This window comes from Macaca thibetana, chromosome 13 (assembly GCF_024542745.1).
Source record: "Macaca thibetana thibetana isolate TM-01 chromosome 13, ASM2454274v1, whole genome shotgun sequence".
NCBI classification, from domain to species: domain Eukaryota; kingdom Metazoa; phylum Chordata; class Mammalia; order Primates; family Cercopithecidae; genus Macaca; species Macaca thibetana.
Genome location: NC_065590.1, coordinates 85,622,827 through 85,637,080, shown reverse-complemented (window position 1 = coordinate 85,637,080; position 14,254 = coordinate 85,622,827). Strand labels below are relative to the sequence as shown.

The window sequence follows — 14,254 nt, the reverse complement described above, 5'->3', positions numbered from 1 at the left end:
AATATGCTCTCTTTGCCCCTGGCCTTTTCTTTCTTCCTAGTCTAGGCTCTCATTATCTCCAAACAGGATTATTGCAAAACAACCTATTGACAGTTCTGATCACCCATTACCCACTTATTTTTTTCCATTCTGTTCAACCTTTCTCAACACCACTGTCACCATGACACCAGATTCTAGCCCTATACACAGGGCCTCACCAATCACCTCGCTCTTTAGATCAAGTCTAGACTGCGATGTTAGTGCCTGAATACGAAAGCATTCAATAAATGTTCATAAAGGGAGGAGCTGGATGATGTCCAAGGACTTCAGTAAGAGCTTTTCACCATATCTAACAAAGTTTTTCTCCAAATGAATAACATCGATCCTTCCTGCCTCTCATGACTTGTTTCCCCCGTGTTTCCAGTCCTAATCCTACTTGTATCCCCAGCTTTAAACTTGCACTTTCCTTGGGTTTTTTCCTTCCCCATGTAAATCTGCATTTCCTGGGCCAGGCATGGTGTTTCACACCTGTAATCCAGCACTTTGGCACTTTGGGAGACCGAAGCATGTGGATCACTTGAGGTCAGGAGTTCAAGACCAGCCTTGCCAACATGGCGAAACCCCGTCTCTACTAAAAATACAAAAAATATTCAGGCGTGATGGTGCGTGCCTATAATCCCAGCTACTCGGGAGGCCGAGGCAGGAGAATTGCTTGAACCTGGGAGGCAGAGGTTGCAGTGTGCCACTGCACTCTAGCCTGGGTGACAGAATGACACTGTGTCTCAAAAAAAAAAAAAAAAACTGCATTTTTTAAAAGGATTTGCTTTAACTGTAACTGCTCCTAGAAACAAGCCATGACTAATCAAGGCTACACAGTCCCCATCTTCCTGTGAACATTAACAAGACCTGGTGCTAGCTGTCTCAAAATCACTCATGTGTTGTTTGCTCTTTTGCCTGTATGTTCATTTTCTTCCCCAATTTCTTTAAGAGTAGGGGTTCTATCTAACATTTATCTCCAACTCTTTCTGGTGCTGGATATGTGACTTGGCATACACAAATTAGTAAGTTTTTAACTCTTGTGTAAAAAATATTCTGAAGCAAAGAAGAGTAAGGACCTTACCCTGAGACCCACATAGAAAGTTTGCCATTTTCTTGACTTATCACATGAAATCTTATTTTTTTGTGTATGAATTTTGCATTTTAAGCCCCGACATATTTATATCAATAGACTGAGTCCACAATTTGACTTCACTACTTACTACTGCGCAACTTTGGTCCAGTTACTCAGCTTCTCTGTACATCAGTTTTCTAATTTTAAAAACAAGGATTACAGAAATTCCTATCTTATTGTTGAAGTGAAAAAATAAATTAGTTCACATAGAACACTGAATAGTGCCAAGCAGTTATAATATGCTCAACAAATACTAGCAGTTTTAAGAAAGATCATTTAGATTAGTTTTCCTCCAATACTTTATATTCAAGTTGCTCCGGAAATATGTCATATCTATCTTGTGGTCTCAGAGTACCAGGAGGAAGGCACGCAGCAGACTCTTACACAACAGACTTGGGAGCCAGCAGGGCAATCACGATATATTCCTTCTTGGAATGGCCGAGAACCAATCATCTCAGCCCTGTCCCACATCATGGAGGAACTAAAACCCACACCCCCGCACTGTGGCACCCTCATGCATGGCCCTCACAGCACACAAACATTCTCCACTCTTTACAACAGATGGGCTTGGATGATCTGTGTCTCTCAAAAGATTTCATATAATGGAAACCCCTACATGTCTATAGATCTGGTTTTTGTTTTAGAATTGCCAGAGTCCCTGCATTAAAGAAAAACTTATGTCCTGAGATCAAACGTGACTCTTTTCTTTATTATTCCTTATGGACCTCTTTCACTCTATCTCCACATAATGGTACAGTTTTACCCTCCTGTAATCTTCAGGAGAGACTGAAACAGAGTGAGTTTTAGACCAAATCTAGGCATGCTGGTGTCACACTGAGAAGTGAGGAAAAGAGGAAATAGAAGGTCTAAAAAAGAGATGAAGATGTGCTGTGATTTAACCTAGAGTGCTGTAAATTACTTCCAGTTTGTCACTTGGCAGATTTGCTCCTCAATCCATGTCTGCTCTAAATATAAGTGCTCTGGGTTCCCAAAATACTTCTCCCTTCTCACCCCCTTTGATCATCTCATTCGTTGGCAGATTTCAGACTGGTATGAATCAGTAAGTGTCCATTTAATTCTCTAAGGCTAGATTCAGTGGTGTCCTTTAAGCAGATGGACAGATATTTTAGGAAGTGCTGGAGGTCTTGGTGTTACCTACTCAGTTGTGACACATGGGGAGACCACTTGATTATGAAGCCAAATAATAATGTAGGCATATAATATATATGCCTTTTATAATATATATTTTATTATATATATTATGTATATAATATATAATGCCTTTTATAATAATGCTATCTACAGCCCTCTCAGCACAGCATCCACCTGGGTGAAACACTCTCCCCCAAGTAACTTATGCCTGTGTAACTCATGTATATCCCTGAAGGTGCTGTTCAAATTTTCTCTTCCAGGAGGCTGATGGCGATTCTCTCCTCCTTGCTCCTTCGGCTTTTTACTTGTGCTAATTTTGTGATACATAGCCCTGTTCATGTAGTGGGTTAGCATTATGACAGAACTCAGAAATCATCACCAAGTGATGAGTTTGTTTGGCCAAGGAATGTGTCCATTTTCCATTCATCATCTTGAAATTTCATAGCAAATTTCCTGAAGCAGTGAAGGGGCCAAATATAACTTTGCAGAAGCCAATAGGCAGTGTAGCTTGTTTAGAGAGAAGAACTACTTGAATAGATGTTCTCTCAGGGTGCTTGGTACCAAGGCCCTTCTGTAGGCCAGACCTTGAACTTAGGAGAGGGACAGCTCTTCTGCGGTGCCCTTCCTTGTCTCTGTATTCCTGGTGTCCTAGTGACCTCACCTCCTGCTCAACCAAACCTGCTGCTCCCAGATCATGGCCTAACCCTCCTTGTATTCTTCCGGGCTCTTCTCTCTGTAAGTTATCTTTCATGAGGAAGGAGTTAATTTTTCTTTCTTTCTTTTTTTTTTTTTTTTTGCCAAGGGGGTTTAAGGAAGTAGAACAAAGCTTCCAAAAGAAATTAAAGAAACAAAAAAAAATGGGGTGTCTTTGTCTAAGATACTTCCTCCGCCTGCAATAAGGTGGTTGTAAAAGTGACAAAACATAGGTCTTTGGTGGGTTGCTGTTTTTCTCTCAGTCTGAGAGAAAAACAATGACTATTTTTTTTCCCAGTAAAGCCTCCCCCTTTAAAACTGGTTAACAATAGGCACTATTGAGAGCACACCTGAAGCCTTCTGTGCATATGAAATCAATGGAGAACTCACAGCAGACTCCAAGGACTCTTTTTAAAATCACCTTGGACCTGGTATCTCAGAAAGAAAGTAAAAGAAGAAGCTAAATATTATTGCCATGCACAAGGCATTTCACTACTTGCTACTTTAATTTCTAAAAACTCTACAGCTCTATTATAAGGAGCACATAGTCTATTATCTCTTGATAATAACCTTAAATAAATGCCAAACACAGAGGTCTAAAATTATTTCTGGCCTCATGCATCACTTACATTCTATGTAATGGCCCTGAGATTGACTAAAAATAATGAAATGTATTCAGTATGCAGAGTTTATTTATTTATTTATTTTTATTATTTATTTATTTATTTGTGTGTGTGTGTGTGTGTGTGTGTGTTTCTATAGACTCTTCCAGAAATTAGTACATGGATATCCCCCCGATAATGTTAAGCCTTTTCAAAACATAGACGGGCCCTAAGTGAGCCAAATTTTTCTTTTAATTTTTTTAAAAAATGCCTTTTGTGTATCTCTCTCCTTTCCTTGACTTGCCACTTCCAGTTTGTTCCCAAGTCCTCTTAGTTCATCCTTTTATCAGTCCTACCTAAAATCCACAACTTTTTTTTTATCCTTATTATCATCACTTTCCTCCAGGTCCTCATGACCTCTCAATTTTATTTTTATTGCAGTCTCTCCCTGGTACTGCCTCACTCTGGTCTCTCCACGCTGCTGTTAGAATAATTTTTCTGACCTGTAAAATTGGACTTTCACAGTGTTGCTTATTTTTCCAAGTTAAAGCTAAACTTCTAAACACTTCGAGTACAACCTTTGGTTGATACTGCTCCCACCTGGTTCTGTAAATGTTTTTCAGTATAGCCCCAGAAACAGTCCCCTTTTTGTAGCTATAATATTATAGCTGCTCAAGTCTCCATTCTGTTTCATCCCTGGACTTCTGTTAATTCTGCTTTATCTGTTTAGAATTCCTCTCTCTTCACTATCTTGCTGGCTAACTCCTAGATATCCATTCAAAGCCAGTAAGTTGTCACCCTTTCCAACAAGGCCAGCAACATCCTCCCTGAGCCTAAACTCCTCCTTAGTAATCTCAGTGCCCTATGCATAACTCTATCCCTATGACCCCGTTACTCTCCTTTCTTTTTCCCTGGCTACATTTTAAATTCCTTGTGGGAAGAGACCTTGTTTTGTATCTTAAAGATTTAGCATAATGTCTTTAAGACCCCTTGTATAAAATTGACGTGTTCGGGCAAATTAATGAGGTTGACACGTTGTTAGCAAATAAACAGGAACTTATGACTTCAAATGAATGCTGCCTTTTCTGAAAATATTTTCTTTTTTAGCCTAAAGTGTCGGCTTAATCTAGTGGAGAAACTCCTCTTTGGGGACAGCTTTTGGAGCCCATTTACATGTCACATAAGGAAATTAGGCTTAACTTCATAGGCATGTTGCCATATGTGACATAAAATTATCCCTCTGCTTCATCACCTGGCTTATTCATCAGAGTTGACTGAATGGCTTCTGATGAGGGTGAATTATATTTTTTAGCAACAAAGGACACAATTTGCTACCACTGAAAATTTTAAAAAGAAAAAAAAAATGTTCTCACCAGCTCTGAAATCCTGTAATATATGTATTATCACCTATGGGGACTGTTTGGAAGAACGGGTTTCAATTTTTGCCAAAGAATTGCTTATTTCATCAGGCCTGTGACATACAGGCAGCATGGGTTTAGTAACAAAAGCACAAATTTTAAAGTCAAGTGCTTTAAACTTGATTTCTCACCCTGACTCCTGCCACTTCGGTGGCCTTGGATAAGTGATGGACTTTGGGGAAATGAATAGAGTTCAGATTATTGTGCTAACATGAGGTCATAGATGCTTAAGAATGTGGGTAATCCTTAAATAATAACTGTTATAAAATGTATTTTTATTGATTGTTTACTATGCATTGAACTGAGCTAAAATGTTCCTAATAATTTTATGTAATTCTCTCAAAAAAAAAACCAATTTATATATAAGGAAATGGAAGCTCAGAGAGATAAGAACTTTGCTCACGGTGACAGAGCTATTAAAGGGTAGAGAAAAATCAAAGTTTTCAGTGAAACAGTTTGACTCGGTAGCCAATTTTTTTTTCTTTCTTTTTTTTTTTTTTTGAGACAGAATCTCACTCTGTCACCCAGGCTGGAGTGCAGTGGCACGATCTTGGCTCACTGCAAGCTCTGCCTCCTGGGTTCACGCCATTTCCTGCCTCAGCCTCCCAAGTAGCTGGGACTACAGGCGCCCGCCACCACGCCCAGCTAATTTTGTTGTATTTTTTTAGTAGAGACGGATTTTCACTGTGTTAGCCAGGATGGTCTCTATCTCCTGACCTCATGATCTGCCCACCTCAGCCTCCCAAACTACTGGGATTACAGGCGTGAGCCACCGCGCCCGGCCTGACTCTGTAGCCAATATTTTTAAGCACCTTTTCCCCGTTTCTTACAAAACTATCACCACTTCCAGATCCTCTAGCAGTACAGACTCAACATGTTGATGAATTTTAATTTTGGACTATTTCTATTTCCTTATCAAGTTATATTCATATAAACACAAGTTTTTGGTGACTCTCATTTACAAACATCTCACTTCAAATACATATAAAATTGAACACACGCACACACACGTGCACACTCCTCTACTCTAGATACTCTTCAAGAGACACTATATAACTCCCCAGGGGCTTGACTGAGGATCACTTGTGAAGCATCATTTTGGTGAATGATGTATCTCCAAACAGAGAGAAAATCTTTCTGAAGGGCCGTCACATGTAAGAGGGTGCAGACAGTTTGTATGGCCTCCAGAAGTCACCAGGAAGACAAATGGATGGAACTTACAGGAAGACACTATTTCAGTTTATTGTGAGCAGGAAGCAGGTGACAATCAGAGGAGCCCAAGAGCAGGGCAGGCTGCCTTGTAAGGCACAGCACTTTCTGTCACCAATGGCATCCGAACAGAAGGTGAAAGACCCCTGTCAAGAATGCCATAGACAAACTCCTCAGGAGGATGTTGGGTCACATGTCCTGTACAGTTCCTTACAGCCTTCAGGATTTGACATTTCATAAAGGATCCAGGACGGTGGTGACCCTAACCCTGCTCAGCGAACCATAGAGCTGCCAGACCAAGTACTCCATAACTCAGAGTGAAAGGGGCTCTGGGCAGGTCTCTCAAGGCAGGGACGATGCCAGAGATGACATCTCAATGTCTTTCCTAGCTTCTGTCTGATACAGAATGTCAGTGCTTAACTCTGTGCACAAATTAATCCTCAAGTAGAAAATCAGTAGTTTATTCTTTCACTGATGTTTTTCAATTTAATATTTGCAATATTAATTGGACAATGTCTGCTGAAAAGATATCTAAAGATCTGAAAGGCTACTTTTAAATAGGTATTTACAATACCTGTCATTGTGTACAAACTGTCTTATTTAGTTCTCTCAACAGTATTTTGGAAATAGGTATTATCTTCATTTTACAGATTCGGAAACATAGGCTTAGAGAGCTGCATAGTCTTCATAACCAGAATGTGAAATGTCAGGCATGAAGACCACCACCATGAGAGGAGGAAGATTTATTTGATACAAAGAACATGCATAGAGCAATAGATGATGTATCTCCATCTGTAAAAATGGTTTCTCAGGTGTACCCATTCCAGATGCTGGGATCCACACTTTTGATCTCAGCTTTCCTTACCAGTAACTCTCTTGATTCAGTGGTTTCTTGTTTCAGTTCCTTGCAGGAAAACTCAGTATCTCAGCTACTTAATGTGGGGGGCCAACAGAAGCACCCAAGGAATTATAGGTTTGATCAGTGTGAATTGAAATTCATTTTCAATCTAGTGTGTCAAATGGTCCATACTCAGTAGAAAGTGAAATACTCTACTGAAATAATATGTCCCTCATGTCAATAAAAAATCATTATAATTTTGTGTTAAGAATAATCCAGACTGAATTTCTAACATTATCTCCTTCCCCCACATTTTTCTCATATTTCCTCAAATAAATTAGGTCATTAGAGTTTGACGTCTTTGCATGTCAGACACCACTCTGTTAAACATAGCAGGTTGGTTTGAGAACTGGTAGGAAATCCATACAACAGAATATTACACAGCAATGAGAAAGAGAATGAATAAACTACTGCTACATGTAACAATATAGATGAGTCACAAGGAATAATGTTGAACAAAAGAAGCCAGGCAGAAAATTTACAGTTCAATTTGTATAAAGCTAAAATACGGTATTTAAATTAGAGTGACTGGTGTATTTTGGGGTAGGTATAGGTGAGACTTCAATAGGAACTTTGAGATGTTAGTGATGGTTTTTATTTTTCTTAAAGCAGGATTGAAAATTTCACTGACACCAACATTTATGCTTATTTGTGCACTTTTTAAAAAGGGTATATTTCAATTAAGAGTTTCCAAAAAAAAAAAAAAATGCTTAGAAGAAAGAAACCACATTCAGACCTCTGCTCTGTTCCAGGAAAGCTAGTGATTTGAGAGAGCAGAATAATAGAAACAGATGAGCATCTTTCTCCTCACTAACATCTTTCTCCCTTCCCCATGGAATGAGTTTCTGCAAGTGCTTTCTATGCCGGTAGTTTCTGACAAAATTGAGAAAGGAAATGAACTTTTGCTGCACCCTTTTACATACAACAGCAATCAAAAAGCCATTTAAGGAAGGAGGTTCAAACATCAGGCAACTGTGAGATCCTTGCAGTGTCCAAGATTCCATCATCTGGAAACCTGGAAAGTCTGGATTTGGAAAAGGTATTTGCCCAAGGTCACTCAGCTCAGAAGAGGCTCCCATCCTTTACGTTCGTGTTTTCAAAAGTGTATTTCTTATAACATTCATGCCATATGATGGCAATGGACGCCACAGATAAAAGGGTTCCAGAGGCAATTTAATGTCAGAAAGGCCATGCTACAGAATGCCTCATAGCCTTTCATATACTGGTTTATCTCTAGTGGACTTGTGTTGAGATCCATTGCATCAGACACCCTTGTCCCCATTAAAATGAACTTTAGTTATCTTGGGAGGCAGAGGGGAGGAAGTTGGGAGCAAGTATAAACACAATGCATAGCTTGGTCCAGATCGTCAAATACTAATTTAATGTACTCAAAATTCTTAAAGGAAAATCTGCCAGGGATTGAAGTCAGCATTCATGGAGAATAAGAGTGTTACCAAAGGAAGAAGGAAAAATGAAAGTTGATAAATCAGGTACTGTGGATTCAAATCCCAACTTTGTCACTTGTATCTTATATAAACCTTTCCCTCTTCTCCCACAGATATTTGTGTGGTTTGCATCCTCCATTCTTTCAGGGCCCAGCACAAATGCTACTTTCTGAGAGAGATCTCACCTGAGCCTCTTCTATAAAATAGAACTCCCATCACTACCCTCTACCCCGTCCTGCATTTCATTGTCCATGACATCAATTATCTGCTTATATGTTTATTTTCTGCCTTTCACAACAAGAGAGTGAGTTTTATGAAGACAGAATCTTTATCTTTTTTCATCACAACAACACTCTAGTGTATAGAACTATGCCTGCAGCATTAGGGCTCAATAAATATTTGAAGCGCCTTTTAAAATAGAAAATATTTGTGGAGATCTAAGATAATATTAGCATTTACTGTTGGTTATTCTGTCTGTTTATTCCCTCTAGCTCTAGATATCTATTCTTGAACTTTAGCCAGGAAAATTTGCCCTTGAATGTGTCAAAGTGTCCTCTATACCAGCTAACCCTGTCCTGAACTTTGAACCTACTCAACCAGACTACATGGTACCAGCATAGATCAGCTCAGAAAACCTGCCCCGGTTTCCAGGTGTCTGGCTTCAGTAAATCACCCTTAGCCCCCTTGGTGTAATCCCAAATCACAGACTTTTAGAGTGTTCTTGGCTCTCCTTCCAGCATTCACAGCTACTGGATGTGAATGACTCCTCTGGCAGATAATTATGGGGTACACATGCTAGAAATGTGGTCAAGACTCCATCCCAGAATTCTCCCTGAATCAGTGCTTCTGTAGCCTTTCATAGATTTGGCCAGCCTGTATTATCCTCAATATGTTCTGCTGCTGCCAGAAAACTTCAGTACTGTCGCTGGCTCAGAGGTTGTGAGCCTAGCATGGGGTTTGAGATTATTTGCAGATAATATCGTTTGTCTTTGGGCTTTGTCTTCAGGGTCCTCCCACCTGAAACTTGCTTGCATGGACCATAACAATTAGCTATAGTGCCCTGAGAGTCATCTGGCCCAGGATGGACTCCTGCCATTTTGGTTAACACGTGGATTGGTGGACACATTCCTCTCACCTTTCTTAGGTTTTGACCGTAAACATCATGGTAAATTAATTCTAAATGTAACTGGATTACCTTTCCTTCTGGTTTGGGAACTTATCATATACTTCTTTCAATATTGGAGCCAAGGCTGTAATGCTCACTTTTTGGATTTAATAGGAAGTCTTATCCAAAGGCACCTAGTCCCTTCCTGCCCAGGAACTTTTTGAGCTCACTGATGTCTGGTTGGAGATGAGAAGTCCAGTGGGTGTGTTCTAGCCTCAGTGCCACGGCTGCAGTATCAATATGTCAGTGAGGACTTGATAGGAGAAGCAGAACCAACAAGAATGATACATAAAAAAGGATTTATTGTAGGGATTTGACCTTATACAATTATGAAAGTTGGTTGAACAGTATTTTTAAGGTTATTGCTTCTGTGTCTACTACAGGGGTCTGAAATCAGAGTGGCAGAAAGTTAAAAAAGAAACATGGACATAAAGAAGGGCAGAGCAGCAAGAAACTGAAATTTGTGAGAATAAACCAGAACCCATGAAGATAGACTGGAATCGACATAAGTTGTCACTGTCTTCAGTGATATGGGTGATCTATGGTAGAAGCTTGCTCCCTTCCTTATGATGTTAAACACACATGGCCCACGAGTCAGGGTAGCTGAAGGAGGGAATGGTTGACAGCTGGGGGAGCAGCAAGGCTTGCTGCTATTCTATGCCAACAAGGTGAGCCAGTAGATAATCAGCAAAGTACCTACCTGGCAAAACCAGACGCCCTACACTGATTTTTGAAGCCTAAGAGGAATATGACTGCTCCTTCATTTCCAGTTTCCAAATCTCATGTAAAATGTCTCCACTTGCCTGTACTGACATAGAACTATTCAGGGTAAGGAATTATAAGAAACATGCTCCATATTAGCTGAATGGACACAAGACGAATCCACCATAGTCTACCTCTTTTTAGCTTGGCATTCATATCTTTATCATCATCTTTAAAAACTTTATTTAATTTCCAAATAAATACAGTGGCAAAAATCATGTTTTCATTGGTCAATATACAAATATCCTTTGTACAACCTAGGGTACAAACAAGCTCACTCTTTCCCCAAAGGAAGATACAAAATCTGTTTATCCATATTTGGGTAATGTATTTATCTTCTAACTAAGTTATATTTATATTTTTGAGATCCTATAGGTTAAATAGTAAGATGTGAGGTTAATTACTTGCAACATAATAAAAAAAATAGGAATTTTTGTCTCTGCCCTCAGTTCTTGGTGCAGACCTCCTAAAACCTTTGTGCTGGGTGCGTGTTTTGTTTTTGACCTTACTTCCTACACAGAATTCCTAATTCCTTGGCATTTCCTGGTGATGAGAGCAACTTTTGTTCTAATGAGATGACTCGGTGGACTCTTGGGTGGAGGCCGACCAACAGAAAAATGAAGCCATAATTAGAACCTTGTAACTTTCAGGTCTACCTCCTACTTTCTCCAGGAAGGAGAGAGGGGCTGGATAATGAGTTAATTATCAATCATGCCTACATAGTGAAGCCTTCACAAAAATTCCTAAGGTACAGGGTTCAAAGAGCTTTTGGGTTGGTGAATAAGAACACATCCACAGGCTGGGGAGTAGGCACACTTCAACTCCAAGAGGTTCGAAACTCCTATGTTTGCTAGTCTTCTGAACCATGCCCTGTGAATCTCTTCATCTGGCTGTTCAATTGTATGCATTAAGAAATACTTCATAATATGCCGACAATAGTGAGAAGGAGGTTGTCGGAACCTCCAATCTGTAGCAAGTCAAACAGAAGTTGTGGTTGGCTTGGGAACCTGCTACTTCCAATTGGCATCTGAAGTGAGGGCCAGTTTTGTAGGATTGAACTCCTACTTTGTGGGGCCTGCACTAACTCCAATTAGTGTCTGAATTGAATTGGCCAGTGTGGGGACATGGACACACACACACACAACACAAGTGTTCTTTGTTGTTTTTCTCTCTACTCACTATCAGCATACATTATGTTAAATGGTAGAGAAATGAGAGAATAAAAATTCTATGATATATACACAAACATATTCGTATGAAAGCAACAAGTAAACGTAACTGTTACAGATCTCTTTTCTACAATTTGTCCCTTGATCATAGTTAGTTTTTATAATTATCTTCTTCCACTGTCCATTGCACATTCCTTTTGCCTTCAGTAAGCTCCTTGGCTATTTTTGGTTCATTGCCAGTAGGTGACTCAAATCTTTGTACCTGAAAACTGGGTCATTAGCAGCCCTCCCTATTGATATTTTTTTACATTAATTTTCTTTGACTTTAATCAAGGGACATGGGAGTATTCAGTGGACCTCACTCTGCATTCTATACATATTCTTTCTTAACCCCATTGTAAAGATGTCATCCAATATCCTCTTGATAGGATAAATTATGCATATCTATGCATAACTCCCTTCTTTGCCCGTTGATTCACAAAACGGTCAGGGGAAAGCTTAACCTTCAGTCAGGGAAACCACCTGAGTATCCTGGTAGAAATGACTATCAGTTTAGAACTAAGAATTCTAGACATCTGGAATATCAGAGCCCAAAGCTGTGTGGACAGGAAGCCAACATTTCACTGTGGATCACTAGGAATGATAGTGAGAGGAGCTACTTCCATTTCTACCCCTTGTTCCCTGAGCTTATGAATATTGACAATAGGAGAAACACACCATTTGTTGGTTGCCAATTTAGGTCTGTACTGCATCCTTGACGACATTATCCCAGCAAGCACCCTGAGTTTTCAAAAGGTCATTTTAGGAGGATTCTTGGAAAATGTCAGAGCAGGAAATACTAGAATGTGTGTCCCCACTCAGATAATAATTACACTGGTGGAATCTTCTGATACAACTCGTTTGGAACTCTGGAGACAATTGAAGGCTTCCAGGGAGAAGGCTTAAATGGTAAATTGTGGTTAATTTTATTTAATTTCAGTTCTTAGCTAGGCAGTAACTACTGACCTCTCACTCCCAGCCTTGTGGCAGGAAGCTGTGCACATGTTTCTGGAGCAGCTGACACAGAGCTGCTGGGAGTCGGAGCGGGCACTAAGGACACCCAAATATTGGGGATGTAAGTTCTGATCACTAATTGTTATTCCTGATCATAGAGTTTCAGACACAGAGTTGGGGACACATTGTTGCACCTCCTCTCATTTTTGCAAGCCCCTCCCGCTCTAGGTGGTATGCCTTCCAAGAGAATTAAAGGGCTATCACCTTTTTATTTGCCCTTCATTTATTTATGTTTTTCCCATTGGAAGTCATACATTAAAGATTAGGATATTCAAAGCAGCTCTGTATATGGGGGACGTTAGAAAGTCACCATGCATGCCCAAGGAATGGTACAGGGCCAAAAGAATGCCTGAAAGGAGCTTAAATGGATACCTATGGCTTATTCTTGGCACAGATACATCATATAGCAATCAAATCAATCGAAACCAACCAACCAACCAAACAAACAAACAAAAACCCAGAAAACCCCAGGGAAGGGGTAGGATCTGATCTATGGAGTTACTACATTATTACATGCCAATGTCCAGTTTCGACAAAAATGTCACAAGGCATGCAAAGAAACAGAAAAATATATCTCATTCAAAAGAAAAAAGAAACCAACAGAAACTGTCCCTCAGAAAGGCCTGATGCCAGATCTACTAGACAAAGACGTTAAAATAACTGTCTTAAAAATGCTCAAAGAATGAAGGAAATACATGAAGAAAGTCAAGAAGGCAATGTATGAACAAAATGAAGATATCAGTAAGGATACAGAAAACCTTTTTTAAAAGCCAAAAGGAAATTCTGGAGCTGAAATATGCAATAACTGAAATAAAAATTCACTAGAAGGATTCAAAAGCAGATTTGATCAGAAAGAAGAAAGAATCAGTGAACTTGAAAATAAGATAATAGAAATTATCAAGTCTGAGGAACAGAGAGAAACAATAATTGCAGAAAATTAAAAAGATTCTAACGGACCTGTGGGGCACCATCAAGCAGACCAACTTAAACACTGCTAATCTCAGAATGAAAAGAGAAAGAGAAAGGAGCACAGAGAATATTTGAATAAATAATGGCTCGAAATATTTCAACTTTGATGGAAGACATGAATATGAACATCCAAAAAGATCAATAAAGTACTAGTAGTATGAAATCAAAGGGATTCACACCAAAACACATTAAAATCAAACTGTCAAAAGCAAGAAAAAAATCTTAAAAAGCAACAATACAAAAGAAACTTGTCACAAACAAGAAAATATCCTTAATAAGATTATTAGTAGATTTTACATCAGAAAATTTGGAGGTTGCCAGAAGGCAACATGATGACATATTTGAAGTGCTAAGAGAAAAAAAAAAATAATGAAAACAACCTCAACTAAGAATCCTGTATCTGGCAAAACTGTCCTTCAAAAATAAGAGAGAAATTGACTCCCAGAGACACAAAAGCTGATAGAATTTGTTACCACTAGTCCTGTTCTGTGAAAAATTTTGAGGGGAGTCCTTCCAAGTGAAATGAAAGGACACTAAAGAGCAAATAGAAGCTGTATGAAGAAATAAAG

The 14,254-nt window shown here is 39.3% G+C and overlaps 1 long non-coding RNA gene across 1 annotated transcript; it reads left to right on the top strand.

Annotated features, from left to right (window-relative positions):
- Window positions 1-8,077: 8,077 nt before the first annotated feature.
- On the top strand, window positions 8,078-10,612 carry LOC126934134 (uncharacterized). Its single transcript, XR_007718844.1, has 3 exons — window positions 8,078-8,161; window positions 8,526-8,612; window positions 10,116-10,612. It is a non-coding gene; the product is annotated as an uncharacterized LOC126934134 (long non-coding RNA).
- Window positions 10,613-14,254: the final 3,642 nt, after the last annotated feature.